Here is a 15307-nt window from a genome sequence, read left to right as displayed (position 1 = left end):
AGCGTTATTCAATTATACAAACGGATAACTATTCGCTTCGTCGGTACATAAAAGAGAACCTTGCAGACAAATTAAGTTCGCTCCAATCCAATCGCAAACATTCACAAAGAAAGCACCACAAGCCTTGCATATACTTTCACTTGATTTCCGACCCTCCACCGGGGGAATTTCGATATCTTCAATATGTCCTATACTACTAATCATTGACGCTTCGACTTCTTTCTGGCTGCAGCGATGCGGTCCAGCAGGCATACTTCACTAAAAAAATTGGGCCGAGCAGCCTGTGTCAGTTCGCCAAACAGATTCGTCATGTATATTCCTCAAGCAGCAAGCACCAGTAAATTTCTCAAGTGAGTTTGATTTGATTTAATAATTTCCAGTTACACACACACATGTACAGAGTAGTGGTAAGTGGAGGTGGATGAGGGATAAAAGTCGCACAGACGCGGCTTGAGGTAACCTCACCCCCTTAGGTACAATATGGCTGAACACATCAAGCGCCATATAAATTACATTTATATAGTAGCCATAAAACATTGCAGTTATACAATATATGAAAGAACAGTGAAATATTTCCACAATAACAATGCAAAACACGCTGCGGCATTGAAATAAATAAATGATATACACTAGGTAACATAGACAAAAAAAGAGGAACATAACATACATTATTAATCATTAACAAACGCGCTCTAAAGAGGTGAGTTGAACGTGTAGCACGGAAAAGGGAATATATATTGGTACATTCCTATTTGTACTCTGCAAATAGCTGTAAGCCTTCATTAACTTTACTTCAAGTTTCCGCCGCTTAAAAAAAATAAACACGTGAAGAACCGCCTAATGTTGACAAGCAGTTAAAGAAGCAAGTGAGGCGTGTAGAATCTAAGCTCCAGTATTAGTTAAGTCCCCGTGCTACCGCCGAGCGTTTCTGTGAGGAAATGCAAAAATTCGATATTATACCATGAACTACTCGTCGTGAGAAAACCTGTTTTAGCGGAATAAAATCAACGTAACTGCTGTAGAAGTCATATATAGCCAGCTTTGTGACATACTTGTTGCACCGCGGCAGGTATGGTATCATAACTGGATTCCTATAGGCTATGCTCTTGCGATTGTCTATCCGCGTATGAAAAACCCGCAATGGGCTGGTCTGCGTCGCTTCGGCTGGCACTGTAGCATTGCCTTCGAGAGCTGCATTGTTGTCTAAGAAATTAGCTCTTTGAATAAATGTTCGCAAAGGAAGACGTCGTAAAAATATATTTGAGACGACCACCATAAGTATACAAGCAGAGAGAACGAGGGCGAACAAACGAAAACACCGCAGAAAGCGCCCGGACAACGCCCGAACTGTAGCAGACGACAGGCGCGAGTCCGTGCCCTGACGTCACGCGAGCGGCGCTCGCAGCGCCGCTCGTGTTCGTTCTCGGGGCCAATAAGACAATGCGCTACGGCGCAGCGATCACTTACGAGGCGCCCCGCATCGGACTTTGCACCCACCAATCACGCGGTGAGCGTCGAGCAACGTAGCGTTCGGCGCGGCAACGAAACTTGCGCCTGAGCAAGCGGAACGAACCAAAGAATTCGGTGCCTCGGAACGTCGTGATCGGCACGGACAACCGGGCGGTGACGCGCCTCGCACCGGTCCCCGCACAGCCCCAACGCGCGCGTGGCGCGCCACCTATCGGGGCAGCGCCGTACATTGCGAGGAGGTTGTCTTCTGTGTTTGCCGCACGATGGCTCTGCGCGTGCGGGAAGCGCAGAAGAAATGTAGCGGAAACATACTTCGCTACGTATTTAACTGCGACTTCTGTAATTGACATGCTCATAATTACCGATATACACAGCAGTATAACTTTCTACGGCACGTTTGTAAGTCAACACCGCATTCACTAGAGGTGTTTTTATCCCACATTGAACGATCTAACTGATGGCTGAGTGGTAGCGTCTCCGCCTCACACTTTGGAGACCCTGGTTTGATTCCCACTAAGCCCACCTTGCAAGTTGTTTTTATTTATGAATTGCCTTCCGGGATTTTTCGCTCACGGCCAACGCCACCAACGCTGACACCGACGACACCAGCTTTTCTGCGTTAGCCAAAAAGTAAGGCCCCTTCATAGTTCGTCACCGACGCCGGCTTCTGGCTGCGCGTTCTCGCCAATGTCATATACGGCCGCTTTAGGGCTCTCTACGCAGGCTGCGTTCCTCAATCTGACTGACCGGCCTTCATCGACGCCGCACGACCCGCCGTAGTTCCTCAGTGGCTATGGTGTTGGGCTGCTGAGCACAAGGTCGTGGGATCGAATCCCGGCCGCGGCAGCCGCATTTCGATGGGGGCTAAATGTGAAAACACCCGTGTACTTAGATTTAGGTGCGCGTTAAAGAACCCCAGGTGGTCGAAATTTCCGGAGTCCTCCACTACGGTCTGCCTCATAATGAAAAAGTGGTTTTGGCACGTTAAACCCCTTAATTTTTTTTTCGCCGTAACTTCACGGATTTTGATGGAGCTTGCTAGGGCCCAGTTAAATTTTAAACGGTGAAGATCGGATGGACTGCACTGTATTCCGAAAGAGCGAAACACTAAACTTAAGAAGTTTCGAGAGCATTTATTGAGCTACGATGACATAAATACGAGTACATACTTCGAAATTTGTGACGTCACACGAACGTACTAGCGCCGGACTTTCGTTCGTGCCTTTTGCTGTTCTAATAATGAACCTATCTCTGCGAAATTAAGTAGAATAGGGCTCTGTAAGAATACTTCATCATTATAACCTTATTTAGTGTTAAGCGCCCCTTTATTGTAAGGCGATGGAACAGGAGAGCAACCACGTGCACATGATCTCTGCGCCTTCTCCTCAACCTGACCCTTTCGACGGGCCAAATTTCACGATCGACGTCATCGCGCCTTTTTACACAGAGCTAATTGTCTACGACGGCGCGCAATGCGACACGCGCTGCAGGTAACGAGAAACGCGACATACCGCGCCGTGAGTACTTTGTAGGCTTCGCGGCCCGAGGCGCTGGTAACTTGCCTACGGGAACGATTTCATGCTGTGCAAAAGTCGGTCGACATCGACTTGGTGGGGGCGGTGGGGTCACACGCATGATCTTTGATGCCAAGGAGGCCGTATCGGACCTCACGGGCTTCCCACGTACAAGAAAAGGAACGAGTCTGTGGCCGTCGACGAATTCGTGATTCTCGCCGCGAATATGCTTGAGTTTGTTGCCCCTGTAAATGTATTCTGGGCGCAAGCTCACAAAAGCCTTTTATGCCCAAGAACCGTTCGCGAGAACGAAATTCCCCGAGTCGAGGTAGGCGACGGGGTGATTGGCAGGACGTCAGCGTAGTTCTTACGAACAGAAGGTTCTACGAATCCCGGCTATTGAGTCGTTCGAACGTTATTGACAATGACACCGTCGTCCGGGAACAAACTTGAAGGCTTTCCTTAAACCAAGCGAAGCTAACTCAAATATGCGAACAGCGATGCTGTACTTAATTGAGACAATTCCATTAATAAAATGAGAGATTTCTTCGAAAGGGAGGGAGCAGTGCCTGATCGTATGAGGTTCGTGGTGGTTCAACAAATTCATAAAGAATTTGGAAAGTCTGAACTCTAAGGAAGCTAGGTCAAGCTTGCAAAAATTCAACAAAAGTTAGAGGGTTAGAGCGCGCATGGATTAACCTCGTTATGATGCGATCTGAGAGCTGCATCGGCAAGTAGCCAATTCCACTGACTTTAATGTCAAATTGAAACGAGGTCCTCCTCCGTGTCGGCGACAATACAACATCGGAAGAAGCGGCTGTATGAAAGCTCAAAGAAACTTGGAGTTCAGGATATCTGTAGCTTATTACGGCTAAAAAAAGAGATCATGATGACGATGATCATCATCATGATCAGCCTATTTTATGCCCACTTCAAGACCACGGCCTCTCCTTGTGATCCCCAATTACCCCAGTCTTGCGATAGCTGACTACAGCTTGCGCCTGCAAATTTTCTAATCTAATCACCCCACCTAGTTTTCTGCCATCCTCGACTGCGCTTCGCTTCCCTTGGCACATATTCCGTAACTATAATGATCCATAGATTATCTACCCTAAGCATTACATGGCCTGCCCAGCTCCTTTTTTTTTTCTCTTAGTGTTAGCTATATAGATAAAATATCGGCTCTCTCTCTCTCTGTTTTGATCCCTACACCCCTTCCCCTAGTGCAGGGTGCAAACCGGACACGCGTCTGGTTAACCTCCCTGCCTTTTCTCTATTTTATTTATCTCTCTCTCTCTCCGTTTGTTCTTCGATCCACAGCACTCTCTTCTTGTTTCTTAAAGTTACGCTTAACATTTTTCGTTCCATAGCTAATTGTGTGGCCCTTAACTTGCTCTAAAGCTTCTTTGTTGACCTCCAAGTTTCTGCCCCATATGTCAGCACCGTTAGAATGCAATGATTGCACACTTTTTCTTTCAATGACAGTGGTAAGCTCCCAATCAGGATTTGGTAATGCCTGTCATATGCACTCCAACCCATTTTTATTCTTCTCTAAATTTCTGTCTCATGATCAGGGTTTCCTTTGAGTAACTGACCTACATAAATGAACTTCTGTACAGGCACTAGAGGCTGACTCGCGATACAGGATTCTTACTCCCTTGCCAGGCTTTTGAACATTATCTTTGTGTTCTGCATATTAGTATTCAACCCCACTCTTACGGTTTCTCGGTTAAGGTCCTCAATCATTTGTTGTAATTCGTCCTCATTGTTGCTGAACAGGACAATGTCATCTGCAAACTGACGGTTGCTGAGATATTCGCCGTTGATCCTCATTCCTAAGCCTTCCCAGTCTTATGTCTTGAATAGAAGAAAGGAGAAAAGGAGGAAAGATAACCATCTCCAAGCTCGCCAGACCTCAGTCTGGGACAGAAGGCTGTTCCAGCAAGGTGGATCAAGCACATGGCTGTAGTTGTTTAATTATATAAAAACTCCAGCCACTGGACTAAAAACCGTTTTCACGGCTTTTAGCTCAGCGGACATTACAGCGCAATGTCTGGCAAGTAAAATTTGAATTCGAATAGAGTGTTAGCTAGATTCGGGAAGAGGACTGTTAAGCAAGGTAAGGTTGTCACTCCTTTATTCAATCTGACGACTTCTCCCGCGGCCACCGTCAGAACTTACGCTAGTTGTCACTATAAATGCGAAGTTAGGTCTTTAAGGGTTTGACACGGAGCGCTAGGCTATAATCTCAGCATGAAAGCATGCGAGATAAGCCTTCTTTGTAATACCAAATTTCTATTAAAGGAAGCATAAGATAACGTTAGATCGCATGCTGCGAACGTAAACGTTCGGCATAATCGCTTCCGCAATCAGCGTGTAACGCACTCAGGGTCGGGCGATCCGCGAGAACAATGCGTTCTGTGCAGAGAACCAGAACGTGTAGCGGCGCAGGTGGCTGCCCGTCACCCCAACCTTGCTTGGCTCGCTGAAACACTTCTCTTCTGCCGAGCGCGTCGCGAAGGTGGCGGCCGTACTTTTCTAAATCATGCGGCTCGGAGATACGCAATGTGCGACACGCACGACGTGTAATGAGATAGATACCGATACAGGTGGGGCAATTGCATAGCACGATGTCACGCGCATCTTCGGATGTCACTGGGACCTGGAACCAGCGTGGTAGCCTGTCTTGGCAGCGCATTTCAATGTTCACTCGCGACCAGGGTCTCAGTGATAGCGGAGAGAGAGAAAAAGACAAACGGGATCGGAAAGGCAGGGAGGTTAACCGGATGACATTCTGGTTTGCTACCCCGCACTGGGCGAAGGGTAACGGGAAATGAAAGACGGAAAAAGCAGTATGTGCAATAAAGTGTTGCAGCGGGCCAGTTGGTTCTGACACAACATGGAGCACTGCGCTGCGAAGCAATACTTTCGAAACGGACGTGAGGAACTAAGACACACATTGTGTGTAAAGTGTCTTAGTTACTCACGTCCGTGTCGAAAGTATCGCTTCTCAGCGCAGTGATCTATCATACGGTATGAGCGACGTTGTAGATGCTTATGAAAAAGAATGTGGAAATTCGCCATGCCTATGGCGAAAGCGAGCTTCGTATACAGGAGCATTTGTTCCTTGTCTGAAGAATTGAAACAATAGATTTGAATGAATAGCAACTAAAAGGAAGTAGGTTTGCATCACCATCAACAGCCTGTTTTAAGTCCACTGTTTTAAGTCTACTGTTTTAAGTCCACTGTGGCGTCCACCTGTGGAGGATGCCAAAGCGTCCTCCACAGGTCCTTCATCACCCTTATTCCATGTCCGCAGATTTTTGAGCTCATCGTTTCATATAATCATCTGCTGCCCATGACTGCGTTTCTGTTCCTTTGGCACTCGTTTCCCTTGTTTGTTTTAGGTTTGTTACGCATTGTGTTGCCTAATAAACCACTTGTTGTCAGATCCACACATTGCACAACCTACCTAAATCTTTGATCCTCAGTTTCGCTACACTATCGCCTAGCCGTGTCTGATGTGTAATTCACGGTGTTGTCTCCCATCTGTTAACGTTACGACTATAATTTTTCTTCCCATTATTTGATGCGTGGTTTTTGCCTTCCCTTCGTGTTTCGTTGTTTAGCTTTCGTGCTCTGATCTCGGGCCGTCATCTCTCTGGCAGGCATCGCGCTGGGCATAATCTTGCGCCTCTGTATCAGTTTGTCATCTTCCTGTGTAATGTGCGCCGGGCATTGTCGCGATATCGCGCGCAACCTACCGCAGGCATGATGCTGCATTACACAAGTGGTCGTTGAACCAGCAGCTGTTCAAGCAAAGCGATCGATCCCTGCTCCAGCGGGGGGCTAATCCGGTGCGCGATTGTTGAAGTGCCTTCCTCAGTTAACGGAAGCCTGAGGCACGTCATGGCACTGATACACTTCAGGGTAACATATTTCGCGCACTCAACGAGGGTGCTGCGCCCACAGTGATAAGACTCCACAATCTAGCGCGCTGGCGTAATGTTTCGCGAGACGATGAAGTTACAGATTGTCGGTGGAACCAACCACCTGGTGACCAGTTAGCAGCTTATTCGACTGGACCGCTCCAATCAGCGCGGGAGAGAAGACACACTGTTTATCTTGTCCACACCAAATCATGTTTATGTATAGTGTTCAGAGATTGATACGTGATAATCGGACCGCATGGCGGCCGGCGATTTTGGCTCCAACGGAGAGCCCTGGCTGATGATCGCTGGGGGACAATATACAGTCGTCACGCGTTACAAAGATACTCGCTTTCATCATATACCACGATGCATCAGCTTGGTGTCCCCAGCGACTACCGGTGGCGCAAAAAGTACAGGCAGCCACGCGCTCCGAGGGTCGTGTTTTAAACAGCACTCTACAGTGCGGACCAAACTTTGAACACCTACCTATATTTCAAGCAGTGTAACGGCTCGCAGATAACTGCCTGCAAAGTGGGCTTTCTTTTGTAAAAGACGACATGACGCGTGATTGCGGCCACCTTTTGTCCAAGAAAACTGATTAAAGGCGGAAGTGAATATTGCTATAATTGTGATTCGGTGTTTCTCCTTAGTTTTTCCTCTAGTGTGTGTGCACGCATCACGCATAGTTATGTGGTGTTAGTTGTTAGCCATTGCAGCTCCCTGCGCAAGAGCATTCAGAAAATTGAACGGGAGATTCGCCGCTATAGCAGCCGATAAAAAACGTAGCATGATAAGCATACATGCACGAATGTGCATAACTCTGATTCCACAACGAAGGTAGATGTATGCAGACGGTATATCAATATAGAACGTTTTGCGAGCATCATTTGAACCAAAGAAATGTGATTAACAGTGCTTTTACTTATCATGGCGTTAAATTGAGTGTACGGAGATGACTCGTCAGGTATGAGGAATAGTGTATAGGAAACAAAAAAAAAGAACAGCAGACTTTATCCTCAGTTCCCGGAGAAAAATTGCCAGTGGATGTTAGACGCCTGCGAAACAACCATGGGTGTTCCACATTTTTTAGAGTCTGTGAGCGATAAAAGTTAGTGCCAGACGTGATACACGCTGCCTGCTTGACTGATTTCGTTGAACTGCCCGCAGAAAAACAAAGGCTATGAGTCGCGCAGTTGTACAGAGCTGCCGGCTGATTGAGTGCATCTGTAGTTATTTAACAAGCGGCAAAGGTGTGGCTCACGAGCGCTCGTGAGGTGCGGTTCAATGCGGCTCGCAAGGGAGGGAATCGAACCAGAGATCTCGCGCTCAGCAGCAGCATTCTGTAGCCACTGAGATATCACGGCAATTGCTGTAAGTTACGTCAGCTATTCACAGTGTTCGGGTGGAATACTTAGGCAGGTAGAATGTTCATGTGTTATGGAACCCTTGTCCCGTCTAGTAAAAAAATGCTGGCTGGTTGATCTGCCAGTTCACGGCAGATCGCGAAACCTGCGGATGTTGGCCTTGCATCGCGATGATTTTGGGGCTGTGCAGCATTGTCCTCGTAACCGAGCTATGTGATATATGCTCCCCTGTAAATCGGCGTAGCTCTCACTTTACCTGTGGGTGAATTCATCCCCGAATAGCAGTCACTGCAACCTCGTATGTTACCGCTGGAGGATTGATTATTGGGGATGACCCCTTAATAACTAGTCACACTGGAATGGATCTAGTGTAAACGATGATAGACATTCGACGCCCTTCTGATAATGACGCTGTTCGCGCTAATGATAGCGGAACACTATCGTTGCCTCTTTGCCCATGCATTTCCGCCTTTCAGACATTGCTTGCTTCCTTGTTTGCTTTTGATGTATCCAACGGGAAATTTACTTCGACATTGAGTCAGCCACGTAGCACTTCGCGAGTCTCTCGAGTGTACCTTTTCGATTGTGTTTTAATGTGCCCAAGGGAGTGACGGTCGGTTTGTCCTAGAACCAGTAATTAGATTGTAGAGCGTGGTAGCCGATTAAGTGAACGTAATAAAATGACTTAAATAGGCGGATATGGCGTTCCATATATGTCGCGCCCAATGCGCCGACTCGTGACTGCAATTAACATAGGCGCCACGCCACCGCGGTGACTCCTAGGCATGCGCACTCGCGACTTGTCTTCAGGATTCGGGGCCTTCATTCTGCGCTACAACTGCCTAACGAGGCTTCGGACTCCTTGTACACGTCATTTATCATTTCATGGCTTGCTCGGTTATCGCAGTATTTGTGTTAACAGGATCCCTGACAAGATGAATTTTCGTCGAACCCCTGACTCTACTATATCGGCGACCACTGCGCTACTTAAAAGCGCGGCCGCATACTTTTATGAGCGCGGGTTCTCAGAATCGAGCAGCTATGCAAGCATGGCCGCAGTTCACGCCGGAGGTGTCGCAGACTAACTTATGCGCGTCGGCCTTCCTAAAATATAATGCGTGTCACTCGAAAATTCGGGGTCCGGCCGCGACACCTCCGCTTAATAAACGCCGTATCTAAACATTACCGCGGCACTCAACTGCGTACGACAGCTAGGGGGGGAGGGGGGGGGGGCGATGTGCGGCTTTTGCAGTGCACCGATAAATTATAGGTTTGACGCGATCTCATTTTGCTTTTGTGCGGCGCATGGGCTGTTGCGTCCGTGTGACGTGATTTTTGTGCCAACTGATCACGGCTTTGAGGTCGGCTACCTACGTAGGTTCCTACCGCTCGTATTCCCGTCACGACCTTTTTTTTGTTTATTATTATTATTATTAATAATCCTCGGGGTAACTTAATTTTGGGGTGGGCCACACCGGCGGTCGGTTCTTCTTTGAAAATACCAATTGGCTTTAATTATAGCGCATCGTTATGAGCACGCTAGTTCTTATCTAAGTGCCGGACCAGCACCTATCGCACTGCCACTTTACCGTCTGTGTCTTACAGCACGCTTGGCGCATGCGCTGTCGCTGCGCCCTCTGGCTAAACAGGAGCGGCGAAGTTGCCTTTTAAGCTCCGCATTTCTCGTTTCCTGTCTGGCTTTGTTTCATTCTGTATTTTGCTTTTCTTTTTTTGCCGACATTGTCGTCGTTACTTAGAAGGAAATGTGCATAATCATGATATATAATTGATGTTAATCTACCCGTCGACCATATTACGAGTAGTTGACGCCTGTGACACCTATATAGCCTCATGCATATTTATCAAGGGTGGGCGAATGTCCGACCTACGTCGAATGCGAACGACGCATGTCTTCTGTGTAACCGATGGGATACGAGAATTTATCGTATCGAGCCTTGCAATACACAACTGGTTGCCGTTTCGTCCGAACGAAGAGCAACCCGGACCGCAACTGTACATATAGCTTCCTTCTCATATAATTGCCATCCAACCCGGCCCTTCAAACATGAAAGAAAAAAGAAAGAAAGATAGAAGGAAAGAAAGTAAGAAAGAAAGAAAGAAAGAAAGAAAGAAAGAAAGAAAGAAAGAAAGAAAGAAAGAAGAAAGAAAGAAAGAAAGAAAGAAAGAAAGAAAGAAAGAAAGAAAGAAAAGCTCGTTTACTCTCCTCAATATAATGGCTCCGAAAGGGCGTCGTGCGAGTTAAAAATGCTTAGTACATCCAACCTGTTCTGTGCAGCGCAAATGACTTCCGCTCGAAAATTACTCTGTCGTTCCCCTTCGGCTCTGTTCTTGGAGAACGAACGTTCCGCAACGGCCTCGGTGAGCACCGAAAACACTTAACTTCGTTCGCAAGGTTGTGGAACTGGCAGCTTTTTATTGCATAACCCGCGTTCGGCGGTTCTATGAAGACATCCATGAAAGACTAACGTTTATACCGTAACGTGGAAATTGCGATGCGTTATGGAAATAATTGCGCGCCGTTAAGGCGACGCTGCATTAAATGTCCCGATTTCTAAAGTATAATTAAATGCATTTTTTTGCGAGATTCATTCATTATGTCTGAATGAGTGATGCCAATATTGATTGTAATCTTTTCAAAAGGCCATTGCGCGCAAACTGACGCTGCATTTCATGTAATCTGTCTCTTGAGCGTTTAATTCATGCGGAGCGTGTCCCGACCATTTTTTTCTTACGCTAGTACGGACATTAGCGCGATCGTTTCGAGTGCAATAACCTTGACATTTTTATGTCGATTAGTCGTTATCACCTCATGCGTTTCTCTAATAGCGAACATTTTCTTTTGTTTATTAGATTATGACTGAGTTTGATCAGCCGAGAATTTATTGAAAATTCAGTGCCTAAGCAATTGCGACTCTTTGTGAAGAGTGCATGGCAGTTTATAGCTTGTACAGTATAAATTCTAGTTGATTGTTTTAGTAATAATGATAGATGTAGTAATAGTTTTGAAGCGCTTTGCTTTCGAGGAGTCAGAGAAGACGCCGAAGAGACATCAGGCGTTCATAGAAGTGTGGGATGAAATGGCGGACGACACGTGTCCCGTTTCTGTACAGATATCTCTGCGAATCACGTTTAGGAAAACAATAGGTTTTAGTAATAGTGAACTGCGACTGCTATTTTGTAGGCTGGGTTTAATGTAATTCCACTTGTTTTCTTTAATACATCCGTATTGAATCTGCAGACAAGAACTTGAGATGTTCATCATCCACAATATCTGAGCTATACGTTTTTCTACTTTCTAAATATTAAACTTACGTTATTACACAGTTAATTGCCGACTGAAATTTGTCTTTCATTTTTGTTATGTTAATTAATTATGGGGTTTTACGTGCCAAAACCACTTTCTGATTATGAGGCACGCTGTAGTGGAGGACTCCGGAAATTTCGACCACCTGGGGTTCTTTAACGTGCACCTAAATCTAAGTACACGCGTGTTTTCGCATTTCGCCCCCATCGAAATGCGGCCGCCGTGGCCGGGATTCGATCCCGCGACCTCATGCTCAGCAGCCCAACACCATAGCCACTGAGCAACCACGGCGGGTCATTTTTGTTATGTTATTTTATGAGTAAAGGAGTAACCGATTTCGCTTGAAGGAGCCATCATCTTTTTTGTATCGCGTATATTTTAAAAAGAAGGAAGAAAACAGAGCATCTGGGTGGGCAAGCACGATCGTTTCAGATTCTTTTTTGCATGCTACAGTCTTACTTTCTTCGCTACACAAACACACAAGTCAACACAAACAGACTACGCTACGCTACACACAAGTCAACATTAATTTTGTTTAGGCTGGTGAAGCATTCTTTTAGAAGTCTTCGATTATTCCGCGTTATGGAGTTAATTATTACTAAAGGAAACCATGGTCAAACTTCGCGCCGAAACTTCAGCGTCGGTATACGTCAGTGAGATGCAAAATATTTTAATGTATATATGTGTTTGGGCTGCTTTGGTGCAGGACGTAAAACAGTAAAACACGTTGTGGGGCTAGTTGGTGCATAGGACGTTGGACATAGGTGGCACATAGGAAATTGTGGGGCTAGTTGGAGCATTAGGACGTCCTCCCGAACTTTGCTATGTTGAGTCTCTTGTTTACTCATTTATGAACAGAGGCAATCTGCCATGTTAACAGATGTCATTAGCCATAAGCAGCTAGGAGCGTCTAAACACCGGGTGTGTATTTATCGCATCGTGTGTACGAGTAGCGTCTAAAACATTCAGTTCAGCTGTATAAATACATTTAGAACAAGGAGCTACAACAGTACGAGGGATTAATCAATGAAATAAAGCGAGAGATTAAATGATTGAGAAATCAATTGCAAACAAAAGTTTAATAAGGCCTAATTGCTTTTTTCCCTATTTCGGCCATGATTAGCGGTGGAATATCAACTTTGCGCAGTTTGCGCGTCGTTTTATTTACTCTAATTTTTCCATTCGAATTGGTCGCTTCATTCGTTGGAGCAATGTCTTCATCCGCTCCCGAATTTTTTTTTAGCTTGAACTTACTCTGCCCACTTCAGCGGCGGAATATCACCCTGATTTGAAGGCCTGTGTTTTTCTGTCGTCAATATATTTCCTTTTTATCTCTCTTTCTATGGCGTGAAAAAAAAAATCTATCATAACTTTTGGAAGTATTATAATGAGTGGTTTATGTCTTGATTTTCTGCTCGTGAATAATTTTAACATTCCGTCTCCTTGACGTCCTGTGGTGTAACACTAGTAAATGCATTTCGTCAGTAGGCCTAAGTAATTATTTACGAACTTGCTCATTTGTGAACTCGCTCAAACGCTACTTGCCTCGTGCGACTACGCTCTATTTTTCGACACCTTCCGCGGTGTCCCAGCGGATATATGGCGTCTCGGGTTTGCCCCATCCGCCTTTCAATGGGAGGGGGGGAGGTGACAGGCATGACCACTCATGTTAAAGAACACGTTAATCAACACCGGGTGGTCAAAATAATCCGGAGTTTGCCGCTATGACGTGCATCATCATCGGAGTGTCGTTTTTTGGTACGTCAACTTCAGAAGTGAGTTGATGCTGTTTTGTCAAAGAAGTGATCGGTTCAGTTATAATTTGTACCTACATGACAAATCCACTTAACCAATACTCTCTTCTACGAAAAAGGAAAGAGAGAATCATAAAGGCAGAAATTTATCGGGAGAAACCATTGAGCATGCACGGCGCTGGTTACGGCAATCTTTGTAGTATGAAATGTCCGTTTCATTTGCTGCAGTGAAGCCCGTCACGCGTTTTCTTTGTTTATAAAACAACCAACACTGAAAAAGAAATGATGTACCGCTGAAGTCAATTCTCTCGAGAAGTTATTCTTCGAAATGAATTACGTGGCGGTGGAGATTCCGGTTCCATCGGTACGCATGCACAGTGCGTTGAGCATAAGGTTAAAGCAAAGCCACTGAGTAACTGCTGGGCAAGACATGCTATATCTTTTCTCGGTACTTTTGCGTAATTTTTCATAAATTTTTGATTAGCTGGAGTGCTAGTGCGCTGCTCGCTCTGCTTGCGTCTGACTATTCAGCAGAATATATCTAGTCGCAACATTCAACTTAATCACCAATTCACTTGACCATTCATTGCTCTTAAAAAAACAGCAATTTATTGCCGGGATCTGTAGCAGAGCGTCACTGCCTTTCGCAGATCTCCATCCTGCGACTGGCCCGCTCCTTTCACGGCAATGAAGCCCGTCAAGCAGTTTGTGGGGGAAATCACGAAGGCAGATCATGAAATGATCTGCCTCTCGAGAGATTTTTTGCGGAAAAATCAGGCTGCAGTGGAGTTGAGCGCAAAGGTTAATGCGACCGCGAGCCCCGCTTCATTTGCCGGAAATGCAGATATTGCTTGACACAGTCTTTTTGGCTATTGTGTCGTGAGACGAAGACAATTCCTTTGTGGACTCCGGTTCTGTAGCGTCGCTCTCATTCTCTTCTCCTATGCTGTCTGTGTGCGAGAAGCCCCGGCGCAGCTGCACGAGAGATTCACGCGGCTCTATCAACGTTCGCCCTTCGCCAGTCTCAGCCGAAATGTTTTCCTGCATGAGCGTCGATGATCGGTTGGTATTAAAAGGAATATATACGTACGTACGTACGTATGGTGTTGTCGCTGAATTTTGCGAATTTTCATTCTCTTTTTATTTTGTTTTTCCCCATTCGTCAGTACTTCAGTATCTCCATCTCATCCCCCAGCTTAGTTCAACCTAATAAAAAAAAACATCAAAAGTTTACTCAAGCGGACAGACACCAGTCGCAATTAAAGACGAGGTGTTATTTACGTATGGGCCAGTGTCATAAGTGTAGCTATGCTTCATTTGTTCTCATCTTGCACTTTTGTTCGACATATAACAACTCCTGGCACACAGTTTATATTCTGAGGTTTTAAGTGGCAGAACCACGATATGAAGCACGCCGTAGTGGAGGACTCCGGATATGTTTTGCGCTCCTTGGGCAACCTGCACCCGAAGCACGGTACAGGGGTGTTTCTGAATTCGCCCCCATCAAAATGCAGCCGCCGCGGTCGGGATTTGATCCCGCGACCTTGTGTTTAGTAGCGTAACGCCGTAGCCACTAAGCAACCACTGCGGGTTAGCACCGAGTGAATCCGTGTCATCACTGCAGGGGACACGACGAAAACTCGGCTCAACCTTTCTGTAAACTAAAGACTGTCTGCGCTTTCGCAGCCAGGTTAAATTAGATTAAACCACCCGTCTGAGCACGAATGTACTTTTTGTATCGTGATTTAGACGCGCTAATTGCCCATAGCTGAACCAGTAATCGTAGAAGCATAGCACGTACATTATAGCTTTTCCACATCGTGCGCGCACAGGTGGCATCTGTCACTGGCTACGACGGTGACGTCAGTGCCGTAGCGTCGTGCTAGAATGTGTTGACTTCAGGAGAGCACGTGAGCTGTCTATTATCGGCATTCTTCGCAGAACCTTC

The sequence above is a fragment of the Dermacentor albipictus genome, chromosome 9, assembly GCF_038994185.2.
Source record: "Dermacentor albipictus isolate Rhodes 1998 colony chromosome 9, USDA_Dalb.pri_finalv2, whole genome shotgun sequence".
NCBI lineage: Eukaryota > Metazoa > Arthropoda > Arachnida > Ixodida > Ixodidae > Dermacentor > Dermacentor albipictus.
This window is presented reverse-complemented; position numbering follows the sequence as displayed.